This window comes from Nannobrachium achirus, assembly GCF_963921795.1.
Source record: "Nannobrachium achirus genome assembly, chromosome: 16".
NCBI classification, from domain to species: Eukaryota; Metazoa; Chordata; class Actinopteri; order Myctophiformes; family Myctophidae; genus Nannobrachium; species Nannobrachium achirus.
Window position 1 is genome coordinate 4,170,859 of NC_137823.1, and position 27,458 is coordinate 4,198,316.

General features: G+C 44.2%; 1 protein-coding gene across 1 annotated transcript in view; it reads right to left on the reverse strand.

Annotated features, from left to right (window-relative positions):
* The window catches only part of wasf1 (WASP family member 1), a gene marked incomplete at its 3' end in the record, with an annotated part of 194,644 nt that extends 167,466 nt beyond the window's left edge, over positions 1–27,178 (reverse strand). The window contains exon 1 of the mRNA XM_080744470.1: positions 27,157–27,178. The remainder of the gene's footprint in view (positions 1–27,156) is intronic.
* Positions 27,179–27,458: the final 280 nt, after the last annotated feature.

Genomic DNA, 27,458 nt, shown 5'->3' on the forward strand with positions numbered 1-27,458 from the left:
CCAGAACTCAACAACACCCATTCACTCTATGCCAGGGGCAGCAGGCGGGCCTGTGGGCCAGAACTGGCTGCCGCTAGCGATAGTATCGGCTATTATACATTATTACACATTCTTAGGTAAGCTATGGACAGCAATGGCTTTACATTGATGAAACCAGTTAAGCTTAACATATAGTTCTCTGGTTGTCACTGTTAATATTTCTCTTTAGACTCTTGGATGAAAAAACTTCTCATTAGGGCTGTCACAATTATTACATAATCGTCTAATCGCAATTATTTGACATGATCGCGATAATTTTTCATAATCATCATAATCGTTTCCATGTTGAAAAATGTTCATATATATTTGTTTTAACTCATCTGGTGCCGATCCCGAACTAGTTCGGCTTTATTTCAATCCAATACAATCTTTTTTTTATTAATTCACTTACCCCGAGCTGCTTGTAGAGTCGTGGGTGGTCCTGGCTCGCTAGCCGCTAGCCAGCTATCCGTTCTACTCTGTCCGACGATATATTCCATTAAAAATGGTTTAAAATACATTTTTGAGCTCCCCAATGTTCACCCGATGTTCGGCGCCGCTTCCGATGAGTACACAAGTGTGCTGATCCCGAAGTAGTTCGGCTTTATTTAATTAAATGAATAAAATGATAAGAGGCCTTCTGAAGCCTGGCCTGATTTTTGTAGCTACTAGCCGAAAGCTAACAACGTCCCAGCCGGCCGTAATTTGCGAACGCAATCGTCAATCTCCGCCTATTCCAATGAAAGACCGCATCTTTAAAGGCTTATATCTCTTTTTTGTGTTTTAGGAAAGCGGCGCGAGGTTTATTTACGGCGAAATCGCCCAAAAATGATCTTTTAGATGACGAAATGGGAATAGCCATTCTGTTAGCATCTTCATCCGGGACATTTCCATGCTGTGCATCAACGTGAGCACGTGAGGTCCTGGAAGCTGAAGTCCTGGAAGCTAAAGCGCTCGCCTATGAGAGATGCGCTGGCATTCTTTGGCCCCTAGAGGGCGCTGGCACGCAAAGAGTTAAGTAAAAAATAGTGGAAATAGCAGATCTACAAGCTCACAACGCGCCGCATCGCGACGCGTTGTGAGCTTGTAGATCGGCTATTTCCACTATCAATGTTCTTTTTTTAAGTATAAAGTTGCCAAACATGTCAGTAATGTCTTTGTATATTTAGGTTATGTGTCATATCTGCCATGTGCAACTTCAAAGCCTAAAAGCCAAACAGAAATGTAATTGTCAACGACAAAAACACAATTAAAACGTTAATCGCAATTATTTGAGTGACAATTAATCGTCATGTAAAATTTCATAATCGTGACAGCCCTACTTCTCATATGTTTAAAAAAATCACACCCGTGTGAACTGAGCGGTGGTTTACCCACCAACCCCCCCCCCCCTCCCCCCTCCCCCCTGTGTGTGTGTGTGTGTGTGTGTGTGTGCGTGTGTGTGTGTGCCTGGCCTGGCCTGGCCTGAAAACAGCGCCCCTCCCTTAACATGTGTGGTCATAAAAGGTACTACACCACAGGGTTGAGGCTACATACAGACCCACCCACATACATACATACAAACAAACAAACATACATACCTACACACACGGCCACGCTATGGAGACGGTGTGACCACCGCTCAAAAACAAAACGGTGTTTCACACGTCGTAGACAACACAGCGTTTCTCTCTGTTCCAGGAGGAGACCTTGAACCATGAAAGAGCTCTTGTTCAGAAGGGAGTATGACTGACTGTCTCCAGATAAAATGTTCTTTTTGAACTTTGCGATGAAATAAATATCCTCCAAGTGCCACACTCAAGGACTTGTACAAAACGATTACACATTTCTATCTTGCACCTGTAACATTTGATTACACACACAGCTTTATGTATTAATACTTTTTAAAGCAATTATTGTGTATATAAGGTGATTTGTAGGGCTGTCAGTCACAATTGTTACATAATCGTCTAATCGCAATTATTTGACATAATCGCAATTATTTTGTGATAATCGTCATAATCGTTTACATGTTGAAAAATGTTTATATATGTTCAAACTTTAAAAAAAATGGTGGAAATAGCAGATCTACAAGCTCATAACGCGTCGCATCTTGTAGATCGGCTAGTTCCACTATCAATGTTCTTTTTAAAGTGTCAAATATGTCCTTAATGTCTTTGTATATTTAGGTTATTTGTAATATCTGCCATGTGCAACTTCAAAGCCTACAAGCCAAACAGGAATGTAGCCTAATTGTAAACGATTATTTGAGTGACAATTAATCGTCATGTAAAATTTCGTAATCGTGACAGCCCTTGTGATTTGTCAGTTTCTAAATTATCCATTGAACGTGTTCTGTCTCGACTCCCGACCATCTAATGGCTTAGAAAATGCTTGTCCAGAGCGGTCCATCTTACTTGCAGACCCCCTGCTCTAGGCTGTGAATTCGCTGGACAATAACCTGGTCTATTTGGCTTGTGGGGCACAATCCAACATTACACTGACTTTGTGCCAGGGAGCTTGCAGTGTCTAGTCTGTTGCATGTCCGGTCCAACTGGTTCCGACATTTGCCTTCTCACATACAGCCACGTCAGGTTATTGCGACCGTCAGGTCGCAGTTACTATCAGTTACTATCAAAACCTCCACCGGCTGTCAGTCAGTCAGTCTGTCAGTCTGTCACACATCACACTTTTGCCCTTCTCATATCTCCGACACTGTTGCCCCGATCCATGCCAAACTTTGCACACACACTCCTTGGCTGCCAAACCACTACTTCCACTAATTTCTCATATAGTTTACAGTTTACAGTTTAGGCATTTAGCAGACGCTTTTAATCCAAAGCGTATGGCCCTCTTCTAGTGCCACCATCAGGCCAATTCTTGCAAAACACATTTTTGGACACTGCTCCTACAAATTTTGCCCTAAAATCATGCGAATCTGTACACGTTATGTCTAAAGTCATGTCATCAAAATGGATCTGTCACATTTAGCGCCACCTTCAGGACGATTTTGTTTAAACACATTTTTGGGCACTGCTCCTACAGATTTTGCCCTAAAATCATACAAAGCGGTACACAGTATGTCTAGAGTCATGTCATCAAAATGGATCTGTCCCATTTAGCGTCACCATCAGGCCCATTTTTACATGCGACCTGATGGTCGCTTATCTCCAGATTTAGGGAGTCTTACAGGTGTCTAGCTCGGTTCAGGGCTGCGGTGCATTTTGTGAAAGCGGCTTCAGCGGCCTGTACTACGTTCTGTGTACAGGCCAGGGTCACCAGACAGGGCAGTGGTGGGGCGTTGCCACACTGGTTCATTGGCCCAGCTTAAGGGCCATTTATAGTTACGTATGGTTGATTTTGTGTACGTTTGGGGGTCAGACAGTACGTACGGTAATTGCGTCGACACGCATAGTACAGTACGGTCTCTGTGTTAAGAGTAGGTTCAATAAATCCTATGTACATACTGTATCCACTAGATGGCACCCAAATGCATCTTCCCAATGAGCAAATGCTACATAGGCTAGCCTAGCGCCTACATTCATTGTTGACAGATACACTCGGATTGAACGACCTGCAGAAAACACTCTCCCATCGGCGCTAGACACTGTGCTATCTGGATATAATATAAAAAGGACTGGAGAATGGACAAGCAAAAGTCGCGTGCGCGGGAGTGGAGAGAGACACATTCGAGAGAGCTGGCAGAGAGCGCTGATTAGGCTGGCAACGGGTCTGCGTCCTGGCCTGTTCACTACTGTTCAGCGTGTTGTTGGTTACTACCAGGCCTAGAATTTCGTCAGTTTAGGGGCAAGGCCAATTGGCCTTTGGTGATGTCAAATTTTTGAGGGCACAAAGGCCAAGTGCCAGGGCAGGAAGGCCATCATTAAAACAATGATTTTAAGTCCACGCCACAGTCATAATTAATTTAGCTTAAACGTTAAGGTTTAATGTAATACCTTTCAATTAAATAAATATCAAGAACCTGTTTATTTCTGTTTTGCCATGTGCAGTGGTGTAAAGTAACTAAGTACATTTACTTAAGTATTGTACTTAATTGTTTATTGTAATTTTGAGTATTTCTAACACTTACTTCTACTCCACTACATCTCGGATCCAAATATTGTACTTTTACTCCACTACAATTATTTGAAATCTTTAGTAATACCAGTTACTTTGCATAATAAATTATAATATTATTAAACATACATGAACCACTTTATCCCTATTTAGGCTATTTGAAAATAATCAAGCTTGTAGAAAAAAATAGCAGATCTACAAGCTCAAGATGTGTCGCATAACTATGCGTTGTGAGCTTGTAGATCTGCTATTTTCAATAATGTTGTACTTTTACTTTTGGTACTTTAAGTACATTTTGATACCAATACTTTTGTACTTTTACTCAAGTATATTTGGAATTTGAGGACTTTACTTGCAACGGAAGTATTTCTACATTGCAGTAGGCTATTGATACTTTTACTTAAGTAAAACATTCGAGTACTTTTTCCACCACTGGCCATGTGCACGCACGCACACACGCACACACGCACACAAACTCCTCCCTCCCGTTCGCGGAGTGATCCCTTTCTCAACAATGATGTACTTTCTGACAGCTCAGCCTCTTGGGGAAAGAATAGCTTTTGGTTCCCTTGTGCTGCATTTTGGTTGTTGTCCTGAGCTCAGCAGAGCTCCGTTTGAAGGCATTCGTTCGCACATTCGGATTTATTCAACAGGCTGCGTTAGATAAAACTCCCGTTTAGCCCGGTGATGTTTTTGTGTTGTAACTTGTATAAACACTGTGTCGCGGGACTCCGGCAGCTCCACTATGCGGCGGCTGCTATGCTGCTACTACGAGCGTAAATGGAATCTACTTCTGGTCATGTGCGCAGCTCAACCAACCACGCACTGCTGTTACCGTAATGACTGGAAAATCGCGCAGAGGAAAAAACGGTAAAAAGCAGTTAATGGACTGCTGTGGGCGCCAGGGCACCACGGCCACTGTGGCCGTTTGGGCATGTCATTTTTCGAGGGGCACACGGCCAAAGAGAGGGGCAACGGCGGCCATGGCCGTCGTGGCCGCCGTGAATTTCCTGCCCTGGTTACTACTGATTTCTTTCTTTTTTTTTATGCCCACGGTAATGCATGAGGTCACTTCCACATACGAAATGGAGACCAGAAAAAAGACGAAACATTTCTCCCTCACTACTGCCCCCACGGTTGACAAAAGTTCGCCACGGGTAGTTCATGTGTACGTACGTTTTTAGCGGTTTTTATCCGTCGGGTTGAGTGTTGTCCGTAAGGTTACGGAGACAATCAATTACGTCCGGACGGCCGGAGGAACCGTTTCTGGTGTATTCCCCTCCATTTCTGGTGTATTCTTGCGGTCCTTATGTACTACTATGCATGGTACTTTACTGGTTGGCTGACCTGAACCCTTTCTGGGACCCTCTGAGGCTGGGAACCACATTCACACATCCACCAATCTTGTTGTCCAGTCAACAGCATCACAGTTCAAAACATGAAGAGGTACACGCATGCCTGAGTGTAGATGGTCATAACTCACACACATGCAGTGTCACACACACACACACACACACACACACACACACACACACACACACACACACACACACACACACACACACACACACACACACACACACACACACACACACACACACACACACACACACACACACACACACAACATGGTCCTAAAGGCCAAGACTTGCAAGGGAATACAAGTGGACTAATGGTGGTGTTAGTTATGTTGATAATCTAAATTTAGGCCCTGGCGTATAGAAAGTGTCAGCGTGTTGTGTGAAGCGGAAGCGTGTCGATATTGCGACATAGCATCTGTTCGACGGTCCATTCTTTCGCCGCGGGTGAATGTTAACCTGGTGAAAAGCTAACCTGCCGACACGGATGAGTAGTTAACCTGCCGCTCTATGCCTAAACCTAACCCATACCCTAACCTCAGTAACCGTGATGCGGGTGAGTAGCTAACCTGCCGACGCTGGTTGTCGAAAGAATGACACATCGAAAGAGCGAGATTTCCCCGTGTGAAGCAGCATAATTGCGCCGTAATTATTAATAATTTGAACCACACCGTGACCGTACCGACCGGAATGTAAGGAGGAAGGTACCATAACACAGCATGCACATTTTGAGTCCATTCCTCCCTTTCTCTCACGGTATAACCTCATGGAAGCCACTTTTCCTCTCCATGCTTTACATGGAGAGGATTGCCTGGCTTTGACAGATTCCCCTCCCTCTACACTTCCAAAGCTGAAAGTCATTGCCGGATTTCCACCACAGTTCACATGGGCCCGAGGATAACCACACTCAAACAACCACACATTCCACCGCACACCTTTGCATTTCGGAAGATGTCATATATAGACATGTCTGTCTATAGAAGGGGAAAAAAGGCTTGTGCTGGTCTCTGTTGAATCCCTCGTCTCAACGACATCATATTTGACAAGCGACGCTTGCTTGGTTGGGTGATGAATAAAAATGGCCTGCCCGGTCTGTGACCTCCCCCATTCTATACCCTTGTGAATTAGGGCATTAACAAAAAAGTCGACTCCCACCAGAGAAAGTTGAAAGTCTAAGTAAAAAAAAAACGAAAAAGAAAACAACAAAAAAACGTTCTATTGTGAAAATAGCAGATCTACATGCTCATCGCGAGGCGTTGTGAGCATTTAGATCAAGCTATTTTCACAATTTCTGCCTCTATATATTTGACAATTTGGACAATGTTTAATTTGTTATTTTAGAGGTATTAAAAAGTCCTTAAATTGGCACTTTAGAAATGTGAAGATACCCTCTATACACTTAAACTTTATGTTGTTTTGTTTACAGTTGAGTGAGAAAACAATGTTTCGCATTAAAGTTATACCATGTAACTTTTTTTATAAAACAAATCTTAAAATTGTCCTAACTGTTAAATCGCTAAAGTTTTAGAACCCCCACTCCGTTATTTTCAGCTTCTAAAGCCTTCTCTTTATATGTTTTCTATGAGCCGTGAGGGGGGGAGAATTTCGCGGCAAAATTGCGTCATCACACTACCAGCCAATCACAGCGAGGGTTATACACTGCCGGCCAATCACAGCGCATCTTGGAGTGGGGTCGCTAGGGCGGCCATATTTGTAGTCTCCCGTGTGTTTCAATACTCGGGTGCACGGTAAGCATGGGTGAAGGAGTGTATCTCCGGAATGGCTGAACGCACAGCAACCAGGGACCCCTCAAAAGATAGATCTCGGCGAGGTGGAGGCAGACGCGGGGGTGTGAGAACCGAAAAACCGTGAGAGAACCGTGTGTGTGTGTGTGTGTGTGTGTGTGTGTGTGTGTGTGTGTGTGTGTGTGTTGGCTGTCACAATTATTACATAATCGTCGTTTTGTGATAATTGTCATAATCGTTTACATGTTGAAGAATGTTTATGTATGTTCAAACATTTAAAAAATAGGGGAAATAGCAGATCGGCTATTTCCACTGTCAATGTTTTTTTTAAAGTGCAAAGTTGCCAAATATGTCCTTCATTTCTTTGTATATTTAGGTTATGTGTCATATCTGCCATGTGCAACTTCAAAGCCTACAAGCCAAACAGAAATGTAATTGTTAACGACAAAAACAATTAAATCATTAATCGCAATTATTTAAGTGGCAATTAATCGTCATGTAAAATAATCATATTCCTGACAGCCCTAGTGTGTGTGTGTGTGTGTGTGTGTGTGTGTGTGTGTGTGTGTGCAATGCAAGGATGTATCCAATTCCGATCTTCACCAGCTGAGATGGGAAGAGGCCCTGACGTGCAAACGAGTTCCCCCCCAAAGACACATCAGAGCCTTGTACTCAGGCCGTATGCAAATGAAAGCAGGGGCAGGATCCTAGCTGTGAGCACTGAGCAAACAGACAAATATTGGCTCCCAAAGGAAGCCAGCGGTGTGCGCGCACGCGCACACGCACACGCACACACACACACACACACACACACACACACACACACACACACACACACACACACACACACACACACACACACACACACACACACACCTGATGAGCAACTTGTGACCAAACACATTGACATGTGAAGAGGCTACTTCCCATGCCCCCTCTGCTTAGCCCTCACCCCGGCTATCATTCATTTCTTGGCTCATCTATAATTGTGTCTTTTAAACGTCATTACAGCGTACAGTAGAGAATGGCAGATAACATGGGAGCGTGATTTATAGTCGTAGTCAAAAGACAGATATCTTTAACCTACAACACTCCCAGCCAGGGCAGGAATTTCATGGAGTCCATGAAGGCCATGGCCAGTTTGGCCACCGTTGCTCCTCAGTTTGGTTTGGCTCAAACCAATGGCATGACCTGAGGCCACAGTGGCCTTAATGCCCCAGGCCAGCTGACTGTACCACTTTTTGCTCTGTCTCTTTCTGGTCAATATGTAGACTGTAGACACCGGTGTCTCTTTCTGGTCACGTAGACACCATTTTTTTTTTTGTTGAGATTCTGAAACTGAAACTCCCCAGAGTCCCCATCTTTAAACCAATCCAGTGACTTTGATTGTTGCAGGGCTGAGCATGGATCAGATTGTAAATACCATCATTTATCTAACCCTAACCTAGCCTCGGGATCCGTTAGGCATTTCAAAGAGAAAGGCCTGGGCTAGCGCCCCTGTAACTGTGGCTCACAACATTTTAATTGTATATAAAATATATGTAGCCTTTCAGATATATTCATTTTACATCAGTATTGTTCATGTGAACTGGCTTGTTTAGGCTTATCCATTATAATTATAAGATCGCTATGATTATTCACTCGTTTTCCACCGTGGATCACTTCCTCATTTACTCAAAGCGCACAGCAGAAGGAGTCATGTTCCCCTCTGCGTCATTTCGAGACGCCGGAGGAGCTGGTGAGATCTGCCGGGGGCATAGAATGTCCGCGTTAAGTTAGACTATCCCATCCATCCATCCATCCATCTTCAACCGCTTATCCGGAATCGGGTCGCGGGGGTAACAGTTCCAACTGAGACCTCCAGATTTCCTTATCCCGAGCAACTTCCTCCACTCCCTCAGGGAGTATACCGAGGCGTTCCCAAGCCAGTTTGGAGAAATAATCCCTCCATCTGGTCTTTGGTCTGCCACGGGGTCTCCTCCCAGTGGGACGTGCATCGAGGACCTTCCTGGGAAGGCGCTCGGGAGGCATCCGTACTAGATGCCCGAACCACCTAAGCTGACTCCTTTCCAAGTGTAGGAGCAGCGGTTCTACTCCAAGTCTCTCTCGGGTGACTGAACTTCTCGGAGATACCAGCCACCCGTCTGAGGAAACCCATTTCGGCCGCTTGCACCCGCGACCTTATACTTTCGGTCATATCCCTAACCCTTTAATTAAATGCAACAAATTCTTTCAATTAACTAAAATCTTGTTTCATTTGATGGCCTTCCTGCCCTGGCATTTGGCCCTTGTGCCCTCAAAAAATGGACAACACTAAAGGCCAAGTGGCCACGCCCCTAAAATGATGAAATTCCAGGCCTTCTCCCAGCGGTCCTTGGTCAGCTCCTTTCCCATCTTCCTCTCTCAACCTCCATTTCCAGCCACCTCTCAACATCAGCACTCCTTGCCCCCCCCCCTCCCCGCCCCCGCGCACAAGTAGACAAATGAGAAGGTGAATGAGTGCTTATGGGAATCCTAATGAAAATGCAGCGTGTCTGTAATTGAATACGGACGTCTAGAGTCCTGACAAGACTCAACTCAAGCAGAGAACATGATAAACGTGCCGTGCCTCCTGTTCCTGCAAACGCCATCAATCAAACGCACATCAGCCGAGACGGCTGGGGGGCACGGGGGCCGTTCCAGCTCCACGACAGCCAATCAGTGAGGAAAGAACAAGAAGGGAGAGTCAGGGTTTGGAGGGAGGATGAAAGGCAGAGACGTTACGGGTTGAGGGCCCAGCATACCAAACTGGGTTCTTAACGTTGGGAGATCAGTCAGGTGAGACGTTGGGAGTACAGGTGTGTAAAAAACAACAACACACCCAGCGTGAAGTGAGTGGTGCTTTTTATGAGTTGATTTCATTAAAGGAGTAGTTCACCCCCAAAATGACTTTTTTTCTATTGATTAGTCACGCCATGGAGAGTAGAGTTCAATAATATTTTTGTTTTTTTGTCGCATTCCTAAGACAAAAATTTGATTCGAGTAAATTTACCCCCATTGATTCCGGATGGTGACCCGTTTCGAATCAATGGGGGTACATTTATTGTTATCACATTTTTGTCTTAGGAATGTGACAAAAACCAAAAAATATTATTGAACTCTACTCTCTATGGCGTGAGCCGCGTGACTAATCAATAGAAAAAAAGTCATTTTGGGGGTGAACTACTCCTTTAAGCGTCCAGCGAAGCTTGGCCAATGAGCCAAGTGTGGGACACACAGTACATACGTCGTACATACATACAAACCAGGGGCGTTTTTGTGTGATCATCCTTGCTTAATTATATAAATACTAAATACAAATACAATAATTAGTACAACTGTCACTCCGATGATGCATCTACACTAGCAGCAGTTGGCTACTGTGTGTTTGGAGGGGGAGTGTTAGTTTATATTTGGAAATGTGTTGTTGGGATTAAGTGCAGCTGGGAACTCAATGCTTTGTATTAGCCTATTAATTATTGTTCATTGATGCTGCCGCCAGCACCCGTTTTAACCCCCAAAACCCTAATAATTTACAGGAAAAAAAGAAATAATAATAATCCTTTGGGCGCGCGCAAGAGTCCCTCTCAGTGCCCACCCTGAAGTTGCCAGGCCCAGCCTATTTCCCTGATACAAACAGACAAAGTATAGAGGGAGCAGTTAGCACCACTCAAAAACATCACTTGTCTGTGCGATTTGTACAAGACGCAAGGCCATGCTCTGAGCCTGTGTGAGAGGAAATAAATAATAAATAAAGGTAAATAACTCTAAGTCTGAAGCCAACCAGAGAGCCCCTCCCCCCCTGTTATTGACGGCAACGCAGTTTTGCTTAACTTTGTATACAGTATTCAAATCTAGCGAGACGTAGGCACGCCTAGAGTGCAGCTGCAGTGGATTACTTTAAAAGTGCTTCTAGGGCTGGCCAATATATTGATATTATATCGATATTGTGACATAAGACCAGATCTGGTTCGCAATTTCTTTTAATCGATGTATGATATTGTCACAATATAAACATTGACGTTGATCCTGTTTTCCTATAATGTTGCTAGTTGTGTGTTGCTTTTGTTTGGGCTTGTTTCTGAAGTGTAGTTGCGTATTTGGCCTTGCTTTCAACATTATTTTATAAAATAACTAATGTAATAGAGCTCAATAGGTGAAACTGGTCGCTGCTTTTGGGCTTATTTTCATAAACCTGGTCGCTTATTTCACTCACAGAATCTGGCACCGGAGGCACTCCGTGTTCTCCGTGCAGAGGGGGAAAAAAAACAACACGGGCTGCTTCAGCAGCAGCAGCAGCAGCACTATTACAAGCCTACTACTAGCTTTGCTTTGGATCAGATTGGAATAGGAATTGAGAGTTGAGAATATGGTATTTAGTAAAAATATGCGACAGGAAAATGTCTCTGGCTTATTTTGGCTTGGTTTTGCAGCTGTAGCAAACTAATGGTCCATTCTACAACTCCCTCAATCCTACCGACGGCCAGGGGCGACTCAACAAAACTGATCAAGTCCAGTTTTCCAGTTTTCTGTCGATACTGGTCGATAACGTTCCCGACCCTCTGCCGAAAACCTGCCGATGAGCTCCCTGTCGGCAACATACGCTTTCCGCCGCCGATTCGCGGCCGAATCGGTTTGGTTAAAAGTGCACTTTACTGACTAAACTGGATATTAGGCACATTACAATGCACTCGCTTACCAAACTGAAGTGCAGTGGATCCCCACATTAGTCACACACACACATACGCGCACAGAGAGAGAGAGAGAGAGAGAGAGAGAGAGAGAGAGAGAGTACCTAGGGCCACAATTACATAGGACAGAGGACACAGTATCCCCAGCGCTTGGGGTAGTGTTGAAGCTGCATTGTGGTGTGGGGGGGTATCAGACTCCATTTACTATTCAAACGTACATATGACACCAGGGGAGTGGCTTACACACACACACACACACACACACACACACACACACACACACACACACACACACACACACACACACACACACACACACACACACACACACACACACACACACACACACACACACACACACACACACACAGTCTCTACCTGACCTCATTGTGTCCCTCTGTTTGGCTGTGGGAGAACAGGCGAGGGCAGCCATGCGAGACCACAGCTCCATTTCCCTAATACCTGCCTATTTACTGATGGACTAATCCTGAGGGGCTTCCCCGTTCACTTTAAACTACAAACAGCTTACCAAGGGAGGGAGAGGAGGCCGTATGTGTTAGCTGACGTTCTACAAGCCTTCCTGCTAGCATTTCATGCTAGTGTTTTTTGTTTGTTTGTTTGTTTGTTGTACCATAGCCCTGTGAAGCCCACCTATTTGATGAGAGGGAAATCCAGCCTGTGCTGTGGTCTACAAAAGTCTGAGGCCCCCAAAGCAGCACTGAGTAGTCTGTCCGTCACGTCACGCCACACCCCCATTTCTCACGTGGCCCTCTTCTAGCGCCACCATCAGGCTGTTTTTTTTTCGGCCTAAAATCACGCAAAGCGGTACACAGTATCTCATGTAAGTCATGTCATCAACATGGATCTGTCCCATTTCCCATATTCCCTCCTGATTGGCTACCATTGCCTTCTAATGTATGCGACCTGAGTGTCACTTATCTCTCGATTAGGGACTAACTTACTTACTGGTTTAATAAAAGGAAAAATATCTACCTTAGGGAAGGCTCTCAAATGCTTCAGCAACAAAGTGCCGTAGTTTTGCTGTTAACCTTCACCAAGTTTTGTTGAATAAAATTCAGCTTGGCCCGATGTGCCAACAGCAGGACAATAGGCTACTTTCTAAAACTAATCAGATACGGATGCAGCGCTGTGAGTAACAGTTAGCTCTCCTGCCTTCTAACATAGCAGCTGTGTCCTAAGCAGCTAGCAGCAGTGTTGCCAGGTTTGGGGGGAGAGACAAGCAACCAGGTCTACGAAAACAAGCCCAAAAGCAGCAAAGTCCTAGGCCACCTATATGCACTGAATATTTGAAAATAGATGATCTACAAGCTCATTTATCTTTTAAATGTGGGAAGAAAGTGACACAAATAGATTGTGAATTACACTTCACCCATTCACACACACATTCATATACTGATGGTGGAGGACCATGCGCATAGGGAGCAATTAGGCCTGATTTACACTGCCAGCCAAATCCAGCCTGAATCAGATCTGTGTCAAGAGATTGGAATCCGATTTGCTTAAATTAGTCTAAATGCACACAGGTCACATGCAGGTCACATGAAATCCGATTTTTACAAACCACTTCCAGAGGTGGTTTCAAATCTGATTTCTAAAGATGTGTCACAGTCTGAACGCAGTAACCTGATCTAAGGAGCCAAGTCACATATAAAACTGTCCAAAATGTCACTTGCAGTGCGACCCGAGCGCCACTGATTCACTAGTTCAGCATAGGTTTCACACTACAGAAGAAATGCAGAACAGCATTCAGTGGACAGAGGGAGAAATGTAACGTCTCATGGCACTTTGGGGGGATGCCTCAGTATGTATAGGAACAATTAGGGCAATATGAAGACACAAGGTCCTATCTACAATGTCAGATGAAAATTTGAAATTTGAAAAAAACACATAAAGAGAGAAAAGTCATGGTAACCAGAGCAGATATGTCGACACAGGGCTACATTGTTAAATGCAGTGTGACAGTCTGGCCAAAAGATCAGATTTGAGAAATAAATCAGATTTAGGCTAGATTTGAATGCAGTCTAAATTAGCGATGGGACGATATGAACATTTCATATCACGATTATTGTGACAAAAGAAATAGCGATTTACGATATTATCGCGATAATCAAAATCCAATATCTTGGGGCGTAACATTTGCAAAAAAAATAAATAGCCGATCTACAAGCTCACAACGCGTCGCAATGCGACGCTTTGTGAGCTTGTAGATCGGCTATTTTTTGGCAAAGACATTTGATAGAGAGTGGAAAAAAATATCAAGTACGTATATTAAGTACCTTTTACCAATTATAGAGGGTTTAAGTGGTACCGGATATGCAGCTCAGCAAATAAAAGGTGAATTGATCCCAGTGCATGACAGAGGACGATATTACGATATATTAAATCTCCACGATACGATTATCGTGAGCGTTTTTTTTATCACGATAAACGATAATATCGCGTATCGTCCCATCCCTAGTCTAAATCCAGCCTTAGGGGTTCAGACCAGGATCGAACGGGGAACCTTGCGTTTCTACCGGCCACTCCACTCCACTTGCCGCTGGGCCTGCTGCCGCACTATCCATGGGAAACAGACCAAGGGAGCATAATAGCGAGGCAGATAAAGTGCATATTACAGGTGAATCGTTCACTTGCGGATACAAGCACCAAAATTGGCACACATACTCCTTAGGCATTGCTCTTTTCAGAAAACCATCTGGCCAAAAAAAAAATCAAGATGGCGGCCAATTTTCATGATGGCCGCCATTGAATATACAGTAATCTTGCATTCCGCAATAAAATCCCATAGACTTGTCCTATTTGAATAATTTTGGTGTCAAATCATACATTTATCACTATGTAGAATCCAAATTTGGACCCATGGACTTACTCAATGGCTTCCTTGTACCATATATCAGTCCCGGAATCTTAATATTCTGCTAATAGTGTGGTGCGATGCGTCCAAAAAACAGCTCCCGTAGGATTTTTGTGCTAAAATTGATCTTTTTGCAGATCCTGGTTCTATAGAGTCCAAACTATGAGAAAATGATGGGTGTCAACTTTTCCGGACCCCCACCCCCTTTCTGGGGGTCATCTAGTTTGGGACCTGCATGCCAGAACAGTACGCCAGCCAGTTAATGTCCAATTTTCTTAATATTAGGGTTGTTTTGTAGGTTTTAAAACATTCTGAGTTCATTTATTACACTTTTGAAGCAGCCAGAATAAGCTTTCTGACTTTTGGTTGGGGTCTTTCCTCACCTGGGACCCCCCCAGATGGACCCCTGAGCCTATCTCAGTACTCGCTCTGCTCCTGCTCCAGAACAATGTCATATTAGATCATAATTGAAGCATAAACTTTTTTTCTGAAAACAAAAAAAAAGTAGTAACAAATACCAGGGGTCTTCCACAGGGGCTTCGGGACCCCTGGGGGTCCTCGGAGTTACTACCTAGTGTGATAAGAAGTGTACTTCTAAGGATTTCTTTGCTAAAATGTATTTTTTTACTGCTTTGGCATTTATAGGGACCAAACTGTCAGAAGATGATGGGTGTCAGATTTTCCTGACCCCAGCCCCCTTTCTGGGGGGTCATCTATGTTAGGACCTCGCAGAACAGTATGTCAGCCAGTTAATGTCCAATTCTCATAATATTAGAGTTGAAGGTTTTAAAACATTCTAAGTTCATATATTGCACTTTTGAAGCAGCCAGAATAACCTTTATGACTTTTGGTGGGGGTCTCTCCTCACCTGGGACCCCCGGAATGACCCCTGAGCCTATCTCAGTACAGTCCTTGCTCTGCTCCTGCTCCAGAACAATTAGATCATACTTGAAGCATAAAAGCTTTTGTACCTGTACCTGGGCTCTGTAGCTAATACCAGGGGTCTTCCACAGGGTCCGGGACCCCCAGGTGTCCTCAGCGTTACTACAGGGGGCCATCCAAACGGCTGTTTACCCATATATGGAGACCCCCTGGTACCCATATATGGAGGTCCATGTACTGTATATGGAGATATGCTGTGAGAGCCCAAACATGCTTACTCAGTTATTTGTTATGTGAAAGTACTATGATGTCCATGACAACTGACAACATACCCTTTTATGCCCATACATGGAGATCCCTGTCTGTAGAACCAGTCACACAGATATGGGCTGTCTTGGCCATCTGTCTTGGCCATATATGGATTCTGTTAGTGTGGTATGTGGCCAATGTGTCCTCCATATATGGGCATTCCCATATGAAGTCCTGTTAGATATGGGCTTAATATTGAAGACATCAGGGAACTCCATATATGGACCTTGTCATACATCTTGAATCTATGACCTCAGCATCAAAGGCTGGATTGGGGTATGTCCCTGTGACAAACTATTATCATGTCCACTAGGGGTACTTAATGTACATCAAGCAGCCTCACAGAAACAGGACATAGACTCCTGCCCTATGAGCCTCAGGGCTGGGCAGTGGGTTGCCTTTGGCCAAAGACAGAACTTAAAGTGGATTCTGTTCATGACCTGTGTTGCACTCTTGCAGAAAAGAGCAAAGGGATGCTCTTCTTCCATGCCTTCACTGGCTGCGATGTTGTTTCAGCATTCCGCGTAAAGGGGAAGAAGTCTGCGTGGCAAACCTGGAATGTTTGTGATGAGGCTTCTGGTGTCTTCAGCAAACTCAGCCATTACCCACCTGTAGTGGATGATGAAGAACCTGAAAACCTTGGAGAAGTTTGTGGTCATGATGTACGACCGATCCAGCACAGCTGAAGGTGTCAATGATGCGAGGTTGGACTTGTTTGCTCGGAAGCAGAGGCCATACGAAGCCATTCCTCCAACGCAAGCAGCACTGAAGCAACATGTGAAGCGCGCTTCCTATCAAGCGGCCTGCATCTGGAGTCAGTCAACAGTATGTCAACCAGAAATGCAGACTCCTGACAACTGGGGCTGGACCAAGAAAGGAGATCTGTGGCAGATTGATTGGACTGAGCTCCCACCCATTGCAGAGAGTTGCCAGCAGCTGACCAAGTGTGGATGCAAGTTGGAATGCTGCAGTCGATGCAAATGCTACCACTTTGGTCTGACCTGCACGGCACTGTGCAGCTGCAGGTGCGAGGTTTAGAAGCGTTGTAGTATAGGCCTACTATACTATTGTACTATACTGCCTAGGCCCTAGAAAAAAAAAAGAAAAAAAGAAAAGACAAAAAAAAAACTACCTCCTGCCTCGACGGGATCATCACCTTATCGTGGTGAGGCAGTTTGCGTGTCTCCATGACCCCCAGAGCTATGTCGGCAGGAGTCTTGTACTCCTGTACTCCTGGCAGGGTTACCCAAGTCGAAAAGGTCGAAGAATAGAGACTAGACAAAGAGTGATCCCACGGCGCTATTATATCTACCATGCATTTTAGCCGCGTCAGCCGCTGTGCATTGAAATCCGCTCTGTTGAGTTACTACATTACTACATTACCCCCCCCCCCCCCCCCCCCACACACACACACACACACACACACACACACACACACACACACACACACACACACACACACACACACACACACACACACACACACACACACACACACACACACACACACACACACACTATAAACCTCTAACAATACTAAGATATACACTACCACCCATTTTATCCGAGTCAGACATAACACAAACCTCTAATTTAGCAGAATATTAGGATTCCGGGACTGATATATAGTACAAGGAAGCCAGTGAGTAAGTCCATGGGTCCAAATTTGGATTCTACATAGTGAAAAATGTATGATTTGACACCAAGATCATTCAAATAGGACAGGTCTATGGTATTTTATGGCGGCCATCTTGAAAAATGGCCGCCATCTTGAAATTTGATTTGGCCAGATGGTTTTATGAAAAGAGCAATCCCTAAGGAGTATGTGTGCCAATTTTGGTGCTTGTATCCGCAAGTGAACGATTATTTCTGTTATCTGCCCGGCTATAAAAGCAAGTGATATAATAGAGAGGAATACAGAGCCAAGCAATCAATGGCTTTAAAATGAGAGAGGGGAGAGAAAGGGGATGAAGAGAAGAACGATGCGGGGCAAGCCAAGCTCCTGTAGCCTCTTATTGTGGAGCCCCTCTCATGAGGCTTTCGTGCCTTGTGTTCTGTTAGCGTTTGCAGAGACACACAGTAAAGACCTGTCTTTATTTCAGTGGCGTCGTGTCAACACACTTAAAGAGGCCCTATCAACAACAACCCACTCTGAGACTGTGCTAAGGACCTGTAGGCAAAAAAGCCTGCAACATGACAACAGTAGAATGAAACTATAATCCAGGGGCTTTCAACACGGACAGAAGGTGCGAGCGGTGTGATTTATACTAAGAATATATCGTCGTTGTCGGGTGGAAACCTCGTATCTCCAAGTTTCAAATGTGTACGTTCTTTTGCAAAGTAAAGCCCTGCTTCATCATACAAGGCCGTCGCACAAAAGTAGTGAAAACAGCAGATCAGCAAGCTTGTAGATCGGCTGTTTTCACTAGTTTAAATCATTTTTAAAATGATAAATGCAAAACAAACGGTTTTTGGACATACAAGGTTTCCACCCGACAACGACGATATGCCTTTATTTCAGGCTTTTGTGCCAAAATAGATATTCATATTTCCAGACATTCCATCAAATGATGTCATTGTTTGAAAATAAAACTAAACCCCCGGGAGGCGCCCGAAAGGGCGCTTCAGAAACAACACATCTTGAATTTCACCTGATATTGGATTGTTGGATTTATTACCTGCCGTGATACGATTTTGGCACCTCTTGTGTGCTCCCCGTATATATCACAGCGTTGCAGGCTCGCAAGCGTCAGATTTCACATTGCTGCTGCACGGCAAAACAACTCAACCACCAGACTACGGAGACGCGGGTCAAGTATCACAATAATATTGTTGTCAGGTGCACTCCAGCCGAGGAAGGGAAAGGACAGAAGGGAAAAGAGGCAGGCAGCAAGCGAACGGTAAGAGGAAATTGGATGAAGCAAGACCGGATCAATAAACAATCTAATTTGAGTCAGACATAACATTAACATCGTAGTGGAGTTCAGCCGCTGGACTGCGCGTTACTGGACACCGTGACCAGAGATGTAATTTCAGAACGACACCAGGGGGTGGCAAAAAAATACGTTATCACCACAGCCCCATTTCTAAGCGAAAATAGTGGATCTACAAGCTCTCAACGCGTCGCCAAGCGACGCGTTGAGAGCTTGTAGATCCACTGTTTTCACTATTGTTTGGGTGGGCAAAAAGAGAAAATGTTTGAAAATGTTCCCCTATAATGACATTCCCAAAATAGGCGTGCCACGTTGAAAGTGGTTCATAAATTAAATGGTTGCAGACAATAAAATATAATATAAATTATATCACTCACATGTAGAAATCAGAGTTGGGGACGATAGCCCATGCATAAAATAACTGAATTTGCGGTTAATTTAGGGCGACCATATTTTCAGCCCCTCAAACTGGGACGCGAACCACTGTTGCCTGAAACCGGGACCCTCAAAGCAATGCGCACGTCACCGCGCACGCACGTCGCACGTGCTCATTCTCTAACGTTCGTGCACCAGGGTTGCATACAGGCAGTGAGTGATTGACAAACAGCCTCAGTGTTGAATTTTGATTGGTTAGGTGAGCATGTTTTCATGAAAAGAACATGATAAATGTCTATGCAACCACTGAAAGCAGCTATTATTTTAATTCTGCCGAAAACCGGGACAATTTTCTAGTGAATGTTGAAAACCGGGACATATTAGTGTTTTAGAGATATTTGTCGGGACACCGGGACACGCAGCTTGAAAACGGGACAGTCCCGGCCAAACTGGGACGTCTGGTCACCCTAGGTTAATTGTGAACTCTAGGGATTGCAAATTGCCAACCCCTGATGCCCCAAATGACAGCCCCTGACCGCGACACGGTCCATGGTGGCTTTTAGGGGGCCTAAATGTCAACGACCAAAAAGGGGGGACCGTGACAGTGAAAGCAGACACAGTGTTGGTGCCGTGGTGGTTGGAGAGACACGAGGACGGAGCACCGGGCAGACAACGCTGAGCGAAGTGGCAGGCCAGGCTCAGACCAGGGACAGAGGCGGCATTATAGCGCTCTGGGCCTTGCCAGGGGGGAGGGGGGGGAACAATGGGCCCTGTGTGCAGGAGCCTCTGGAGCGTCCCAACAGCTGGGAGATAGTAGAGCCACAGACAGGCCTCTTTAACTGGCACACAGGGGTGTCCCACCAAATTCTGGGCCCCGGGTACAAGGATTCACTGTGGGCCTCCCCATGAATGGGAACGCATTATTACGCATTATTGAGCTTGTAGATCTGCTATTTTTGAAAAATCGTGGACATTTGTGCAATTAAGTCTTTGAATATTTTGACCAGATTCTATAAGTGTCTTCTAAATCCTTCTAAGGTTTTTTTTGGGGAAAAACCTATGTTTCTATGTCAGTGGTGCTCAAACTTTTTCATGTGAAGGACCCCGAAAAGGCAAAAACTCTTCAAATGCAACAAAAGGGGAATTTAATAAAGAGATGCAACGTTTCGGTATTCAAACCTTCATCAGGGAAACTGGGGGTCCTTTCATGTGAAGGACCCCCAAAATGAAATGGATTTGGCCACGGACCCCCCCCATCTCAAAATATTTAGTTCCAGGGACCCCCCAGAAGCAAAATTTCAGTTACAAATGTTCGCTTGAAAAAATACACATTATTCAATTATTTGCGCACATTTTCAAGACCTTTCGAAAATAGCAGATCTACGGTGCCGCACTGTGAGCTTGTATATCTGCTATTTTTCAATAGCTAAAGTAATTAAGGTCCCTCTACCTTGGGCCCTAGTAACTCAGTCCCACTCCCCCCCCCCCTTGTGACACCCCTGCTGGCACACATGGAACACACTGTCTCTCTCTCTCTCTCTCTCTCTCTCTCTCTCTCTCTGTCTCTCTCTCTGTCTCTCTCTCTCTCTCTCTCTCTCTCTCTCTCTCTGTCTTTCTCTCTCTGTCTCTCTCTCGCCTGCCTCATCCCCCCCTCCTCCCCTTCATGCCAGCCTCTCATTTTACCCTGCATGCACACTAGTTTGACTTTATTCTCAATGCCTCTTTCTTTATCAGCTCTATTATTCTCTGCTCTGCTAGAATCCCATGGAGAGATGGAGTTGGGGCTAAAAACGAGAGAGAGAGAGAGAGAGAGAGAGAGAGAGAGAGAGAGAGAGAGAGAGAGAGAGAGAGAGAGAGTTTTAGCTAGATTGAATTCCAGAGACTGGCAGAGGATCAGAGCAATGTCAACAAACAGGAGAGGTCCAAGTGGCCTGTAGGAGCAACGCCAAAGCTCTTCTATCATGTGGGTCTCTGGAGCACAGGGAAAAATGAAAAGTGCAAACTGTACTGAAATGTCATCCTTCACATCGCTGAGCTCAGAAAACAGCATAAGATAATAAAAAAAAAAACAGGGACAAAACAACACATAGTGTCGTATTTGTGGAAGAAACACCACCATTAGCCCAGGTTTGGCAGCGCAAACCAAAGCCTCAACATGAACGTAAACAACGATGAGATAGAAATATATGTACTATATGGACCTTTCAACCCTTCTAAATACTTTGTCTGGCTGTGCTACATGTTTTCAAGTATGCTGGTTGGTTACAGGATAACAGCATATCGTCGTTGTCGGGTAGAAACCTTGTATGTCCAAAACTGTTCGTTTTGCATTTATAATTTTAAAAATGGTTTAAACTAGTGAAAACAGCCGATCTACAAGCACACAACGCCTCGCACCGCGAGGTGTTGTGTGCTTGTAGATCGGCTGTTTTCACTACTTTTGTGCCACGGCCTTGTATGATGAAGCAGGCCTTTGCTTTGCGAAAAAATGAACAAATTTGAAACTTGGAGATACGAGGTTTCCACCCGACAACGACGATATATAATGTGCCAAGCTGTGTGTGTGTGTGTGTGTGTGTGTGTGTATACAATGTTTATACTCTCACACACACAGGTACATACTGTATGTGTGTGTATAATAATCATAAAGAATTGCATTTTTCAACGCGCTTTACAATGGTCCATTCATTCATACATTGGGAGGTGAAGCGGTGAACAGTCGAAGCTAGCGTCCTCACTTCCCACATTCACACACCAACGGTGGCAAAGCTGACACCGACCGACTCATGGGAGGCAATGTGGGGTTCAGTGTCTTGCCCAAGGACACTTCCACACGTGGACAGGAGGAGGAGCCGGGATTCGAACCGCCGACCCACGGATCATTGGAAGACCTCCTGAGCCACAGCTGTATATACCCTAGTACAGGGGTTTTCAAAGTGGGTGACGGGGCACCCTGGGGTGCCGCGACGGCAGTCCAGGGGTGCCGCGAGATCATTTGATAATACTTTGAATTCATTTGGACACTTGAAAACATATTTAGTATCATTTTAAACTTGAAGTATAAAGTTATTTTCAGTCAGTTCTAACCAAAATGGCTGTTATCTCAACGTTTTCCTCGCAACGTAATCAATAAAATATCGTCACTGTCGGGCAGAAACCTTGTATCTCCAAGTTTCAAATGTGTACGTCTTTTGGTAAAGCAAAGCCCTGCTTCATCATCATCATACAAGACTGTCACACAAAACTAGTGAAAACGGCCGATCTACAAGCACACAACGCCTTGCATCGCGAGGCGTTGTGTGCTTGTAGATCTGCTGTTTTCACTAGTAGTACATTTTATAGATGATAAAAAACAAAACGAACGGTTTTGGACATACAAGGTTTCCACCCGACAACAATATGCTATAAATATAAGGTGCTGGGAGTGAAAATTATAATGTAGGGGTGCCTTGGATTAAAACAAATATTTATGGGGTGCCCTGAGACAAAAACGTTTGGGAACCCCTGCCCTAGTATACAGTATTCATAAGAGATAAGGAAAACCCAACCGCAAAAGAAGTGCAGCCTTCAAAGATAACACGGCCAGCGGTTGGAGAGACCACAGCAAGCGGAGGCTGACGCTCCTTGGTGTTCCTCTCAACATAAATGTAATCACAGTTTCCTACAGATAACAGGGCTATAGCTTTGGGGATAGACAGTTAGACACCAGGTTATTATCTCTGTAAGGCAAGTGATTTTAAGTGCATGCCATCATGCCAGTTACTCTGTATAAATAAAATGTAGGCAACGTGTGTACAGTATGTGTGCAATCAGCACTTGTGATCCCACACGAAGCTGGAACGGAAATTATTCCGTAGCTCCCGCGCAGTGAAGCAGTCATGTGATATTTCGGGTGCTGTGTGGCTGCACACTGATAAAATTAACAGCTGCGAAGGGCCGCTGCAATACTGCCTCGAATACAGATATCTGCGCTGTAGGAAATAACATATCATACATGACATCCATTCGAAAGCCTAAATGCCAGACGAGACAATTCAGTATTCATTCATTGAAAACATCAAACATTTTCAAAAATAGTGCCAATAGCGCTCTGATTTTCATCTTATTATGCAAGGCAGGCTGGGCTGGCTTTATCTGGCTAAAATGTTTGTGTGTGTATACTTAGTCTACAACTTGGCCCAAATCATTCTAAGAAAGACTGATTCGTCTCAATATGATTATAACAAGGTCTAAGTGAACAGATAAATGGTATACTCTATGACACACAAAATCCACATCTCCATTCTCCATGGATTCTTAATGTCAAAACTTTATAAGGCCATCACGCGCTTAGCACTCTCAATAACAAATGACACTGATCATCCTCTGTATCGCTACTTCGACCTCTTGCCATCGGGGCATAGATACAGAACCTTGACGTGGCACAAGGTACGGTTTAACAGGAGTGTTGTCCCCTCAGCCATCTAAACAGTTTGCTAAACAATCGCCCCTGACGCTAGGATGGTTTTCTGTGCATAGTGGGGACCTGATGATCTGTCTTGTGATGTTTTGTGTTGTATGGTTTTGTGTTTTTGTGTTGAACAGACTTGTGAAGACAAATTTCCCTTCGGGGACAATAAAGATTATTATTAACTTAGTTGTATTTGGGACAAGAATTACAGTGTATTGCAGCCATCGTTGTATCTACACTGTGTAGACCTTCTTGTATCAGTACTCTCTTATACAGTAGCGGCTAGACGGTCTTAAAGTAGGGCTGTATAAATTAACTACGTCCCAAATGTCAATAAATCTCTAAAGGATACTAATATGTGCTGCTTCTCAACTCCCCAAAATAGTCCAGTTGTGTGGTTTCTGTATTATTCTATTATCCCTATTATGCAGTGGACAGTGCGAGTAAATTGTTTATAACACGGTGCTTGTATGTAGACAGGCATCCTTTGGCCTTTTGGAAATTAGCTTAACTTCCCAAAATGACTTTTTGGTTTATGAAACTTTCTGTCTGGATTGGCAGCAACAACGCTTTGTTCTCACTTAACAGAAAGTCGACCCATCTGAATTCCTTGAGCTTCATACTGTAAATCCTCAAAGCGTAGCAAGGGTATTGATTCTGCTGTGAAGCAGGCAGGCAGCAATGCTCCATATGGTGTGTGCACCACTTCTTATTTACTAATCTACTGTGAGGAGCTGCAGATAGGCTGGCATATAAAACACATGGCGATGCATTCAGCATCAATGATGGATTTGATGTGGCATTCATTCCTAAACACAAGCTGCAGCTCTACTGCAGCTCTAGCATCCATTTCATAATACATAACAAGAAGTAACCCTTCACTCAAAGCTAAACAAGATAATTGATGCATTTGGTTTTCCTTACAAAGGATGTTATGTTGTTGGAAGTATATTTCAGTTAAGTACATTTCATAGTATAAGCAATTTAATCCTACTACAGTACCATTAGCATAATTTCAAGCCAAATGTACAGTAAAGGCTTTGACCAGATAGGATGCCGGAAGTGATGAGGAAAATGCATTGCTTATCACTGCAAAACATTCCCTAGACTTCAACCTTGAATGTCTACTCTTCTTTGTTCTACATCTGGAGTAGGATATGAATAATGGTTTCGAATTTCACTAAGTGTGATTTGTACTAGGCCGATGTTTACCATCCCCCATGACTGCAAACCAAGCTAGTTGAATACGACCCCAGCCCCTAGCCCCAGTGCATTCTTCGTGGGAAAATTAAATCACGGCATGGCATTGGCATTGAGACCCTGTGTCTGAGCAAACCACCAATGCCACACTCTCTGGTTCTCTAGATAATCAACACTAGTCCAGTGCCCGAGGGTGTGAGATGTGAGATTCAATGTAGGAGTCTCAGAAGTAATGTTGGAGAACCCAGACCGGTGCCCCTTAATTGGGCAGAATAGTCACCATGTCCACAGTTGTGCAATACCCGTTGTATCCGTCTGTCTGGCTGGCACTCTTTTATGCCCATATATGGTGTCCCATGTCCAGGCCAGTCTGTGATGTCATCTCCAAATATGGGCACTGTAGTGATGTCAGTCAGTCATGTCAGTCAGTCATGTCAGTTGAGCTTTGTTGATTGTCAGTTGGGCATTGTTACCATGATGGCAACACTGTTTAGTATCAGTGATGTCAGCATGACAGACGGTCAGTCGGCGGAAAGACGGACAGACAGATATTCGAGCATTTCATTGATCAATTAAAATTGTAACCGATCAAGTAAAATAAAATAGCTAAGGCTGCAATTCACAGATACGCATAGGCTGCTAGTAGTGCTGCATAATCTACCTGGACGTGAAATAACATCATGACTTATTTCCACTGTGGACCTGCAGACTTGGTAAATGGTGTACCATGTAAACTACTCAGTTAAAATCAACACATCCACAGATTACACATTACAAATAAACAGAGCTTATAACTTGCATAAATGGCATTCTCTGGTATTATTAAATTGGAGTCAATGTGTAAGTAGCCTATGTTTCTTAAAACAACTCACAGAATTAACATAATCCTTCTCCGTCTAAGCTTTAGTTTATATTGAGAGGGATGGAATAAAATCCCCAAATAAGTTAAGTACATTCACACTGTTGAGATATTCTAAAGAAATCCCTAAATGCTAACCTGCTTGTTAAATTGGACAGAGTGTACACACACACTACCACAGCCCTGTTGCTCCCGTGTCTCCAGTCCACATGATAGATAATCTTCTCTCATGCAGAAGGTACAGTGCTGCTCGTGCTGTGCAGCTGGGCATAATGCAGATGTGCACTTCCAATCACCTCATCAGTCAATCGGACTCCACGTTGCCATGGCAGCCATCATGCAATTAGTCCAAAGCAAACCCCAAGCCAAGCAGCGTCGCATAATAACACGGACCACCAGCACGTTCATTCCGCATGTCACCTGTGTGTGTGTGTGTGTGTGTGTGTGTGTGTGTGTGTGTGTGTGTGTGTGTGTGTGTGTGTGTGTGTGTGTGTGTGTGCGTGTGTGTGTGGGGTAGCCTAGTAGGCTTCTCATGGCCAGACAGTGTTGAATTACCAGTGTGGTGGGAAAAGTACTCACATTTTGTACTTAAGTAAAAGTATACTGCAATGTAGAAATAGGCCTACACTCCGGAATTCAAAATGTACTGGAGTAAAAGTACAAAAGTATAAATGTAAAACATTTCGATAAATAACTGACATGTAGACTAGACAGTACGGTAGGCTATGGATATTCATTGTGCGCAAACGTGGAGGAGTGATTTACAGTGTAGTTAATACAACAACAATCATGTCGATGTCCTACTGTATACAGTACTGTACAGGGGGGTCAACTGGGTATGGCAGGGGTATGCAGCTGCCATACCCTGGGTCCAGGGGGGAAATAAAAGTTGCTTTTTAAACATAAATCCATGAATGTCTCCTTGTCTATCTGTGCTGGTTATTATGTTGTTAAATTACAGTAAAATAACTACAAATGCAAAATTTAACATAATGGTCACTTCAACAAGGTATTATAATTATATTCTCCCCATCTTGACAAGATGGTATATTCCCAGGTTCCGCAGGTCAGCTGCACAGGTGCATTGCATTATTGTTAATTGTGGCACGTTTACTAACATGCCAAGTTTAGCTGCACTTGAACAACCGTTCCAGGCTGCCATATCCAGCCCAAGAAACTGTAGAAATTGTGAAAAAAAAAATGTACTTCTTAAAATAAATGTATCATGCCTGATTGCCTGTTGCTAAGGTATGGCAACATGACTGGTGTCTTGCACGCGCGCCTTCGTTGCCATACCTTAGCTTTTTTCTGAACTGACGCCACTGGTACTGTAGTAGGGCTACAAAGCCTACATTATGCGATAAATCCATGATGTATAAATAATTACCTGAGTGAGACGTTTGATCGGCTGCTCTTTATTCCCTGTCCATTCTTATTGCGGTGCAGAGCACAGATCCACAAACATAAATATCCAGCTTCGGTCCATAACACAACAGTACAGTCACTGGACGATCCTCGGTGAAATGAGAGAGTGAGTGGGGGTCTGGCTAAAAGGAGAGGCAGTAGTAGTGGGAGTAGAGAGAGGGATCAAGGCACTGTCTGTGCTTTCCAAAAGGGATCCACTAGACTCCACGCAGCGGATCCTTCGCGATCGGGGGCTGGAAAGAAAACTGTCCCCGGCAGGTCGGT